The sequence below is a fragment of the Austrofundulus limnaeus genome, unplaced genomic scaffold (genome assembly GCF_001266775.1).
Source record: "Austrofundulus limnaeus strain Quisiro unplaced genomic scaffold, Austrofundulus_limnaeus-1.0 Scaffold216, whole genome shotgun sequence".
In the NCBI taxonomy this organism is placed as follows: Eukaryota; Metazoa; Chordata; class Actinopteri; order Cyprinodontiformes; family Rivulidae; genus Austrofundulus; species Austrofundulus limnaeus.
In genome coordinates this window covers 485,231-487,164 of record NW_013952618.1, presented here as the reverse complement: position 1 = coordinate 487,164, position 1,934 = coordinate 485,231, and the positions used below count along the sequence as shown (strand labels likewise).

The window sequence follows — 1,934 nt, the reverse complement described above, 5'->3', positions numbered from 1 at the left end:
GGGTAGAAGCTGGCTCGCCTCCGATCAGTCAGGAAACTGATTGTCGGCTCGCTTACCGGTCATTGGCAAACAGGTGCTTTTCCAGGTAACTTTCGTCTGTTTCAGTCCAAGCCAGAAAAATTCAAGCCGTATCCGGTTCCTCCTTCCAAAATAAAATCTCCCCTCGGGAGTTAAAACACACTCAGAGGCTCAGCCTCGGGTTGAGACCACCAGCAGGCGTGTCGGGTCCCTGGCTGTGAAGTCTTCCCTAATTAGCTCATGGGATCAGACTTTAAGCCAAACTGAGGTTTCTCCGGAGAGAATCCCAGCTGTCTTCCTAGGTTGGAATCAGGAAGAAGAGTGTGTCACTCAAAGCCGTCCGGGTTAGTAAAAGAAACGGATGAACTTTGGTTCCGCCCTCAGGCTTAGAGATGAGTCAGAGAAAGAAAGATGAAGATTTGCCAGCTGGCGCCAGCCCAAGGTTAAAATTCTGTGGTTGTTCAACAACATGATATGATAACCTCTTTTCAGCTTTCTTCTGATAGACTAAGAGAAATCACTGCAAAACATTTATGATGATTAATTAACATTTCTGTTTTATAATCAGTTCTGAACCTTCTGTTAGTCCAGGTAAATGAAAGATTTTCTCAGGAAAAATCCACAATTATATTATTGTGTTCACAGTAAAATAAAACAGTGATTTACATAAAAACACAATAAAAACATTGTAATCAAATTCTCTGTGATTTTTTATACCTTTATAAATCTTTAAGGCACGATAAAAGAAAAGAAGTCGTTCCACTTTTCCTGTGACAGGCATTATCACGATTTAACAAATGCATAAACATTCTTAGTTAAACAACAAATGAATCACGCTCAGAATAGATTGTTCTGTCCATTATCTGATTAAGAGAACTGGGGGGTTCTCTTCCATGGTTGGAATGACCTGTCATGGCCTAAATAGAGTTCAGTTTGTGACAGAGTTCCTGTCCTCTCATCAGGTCTGTCAGAGGCCTGCTTCGAGGCAGTAAATCTTGTTTCTTCACTCGAGGTGACCCCTACACGTGTCAGCCATCTTGAATTTGATCGATTACAAAAGTTAAGGAGTTGTAGTTGTCAATCCAGTCATTGTGCTCTGAAGGTTCAAAATTTGTTCATGGGCTATGTTGCTAACACTACTGTAGGAGCAGGTGATGGTTGTGTAAATATTTGTTAATGGGTATTAGGTCACATGGGTAAATGGTGGTATATAAGATAGGAACCTTTCTGTGTGAGTTAGGTGTTCCACCCCAGAAGGGGGGGAACAGTTTTTGACCGCTAAAGAAACAAATGCTGTTAACGTGTATGGGAAGAATAAACTTGTATGGCTTCAAGTAGACACAGAGGAAACAAAGCAAAATAAATGGATGACCTGTACAACCATCAACGGCGGCTCTAACTTTAATTCATGACAAGGTAACAATATGCATGTCGATACTTCTCCGGTGTATCACCTCAGTGGCTTAAAGCGTCAGTGGCTTGGCCACTACAACTACAAACAAATGAAAACACATGACACAGCCAAGAAAAATGTAATTATTTTTTCGCCTGCAGTGACAGACAATAACCATTTCAACATAAATTTGCTGCCACATGTTCTCCATTTTGGTTTTCTTTCTAAAATCCCTGTTTTTTTCTAATTTCCCTTCTTCCTTCCCACTGAAGTGTGCTCCTGCCCTCTCTCCTCTCCACTCTCCTCCTCCTCCTCCTGCACGCTGACGCTCCTTCTTCTCTCAGCGGCGGCAGCGGCGGCCTGTAAATGGCTGCCTGATGGAAAGTGACATTTTCACAGAACCCTGAGAGAGAGGCGAGGTGATCTCTCCTCTTTTCAGCACAAAGTGCTCCTAATTGCCTGGTTGCATTTGTGAGCCCAGCTGACAAACTGGTGCAAATCAATAATTGTGCTCCGGGACACA

At 42.6% G+C, this 1,934-nt stretch overlaps 1 protein-coding gene across 2 annotated transcripts in view; it reads left to right on the top strand.

Annotated features, from left to right (window-relative positions):
• cdh4 (cadherin 4, type 1, R-cadherin (retinal)) overlaps positions 1-1,934 on the top strand; it is a 369,348-nt gene that overhangs the window by 316,079 nt on the left and 51,335 nt on the right. The window lies entirely within an intron of this gene.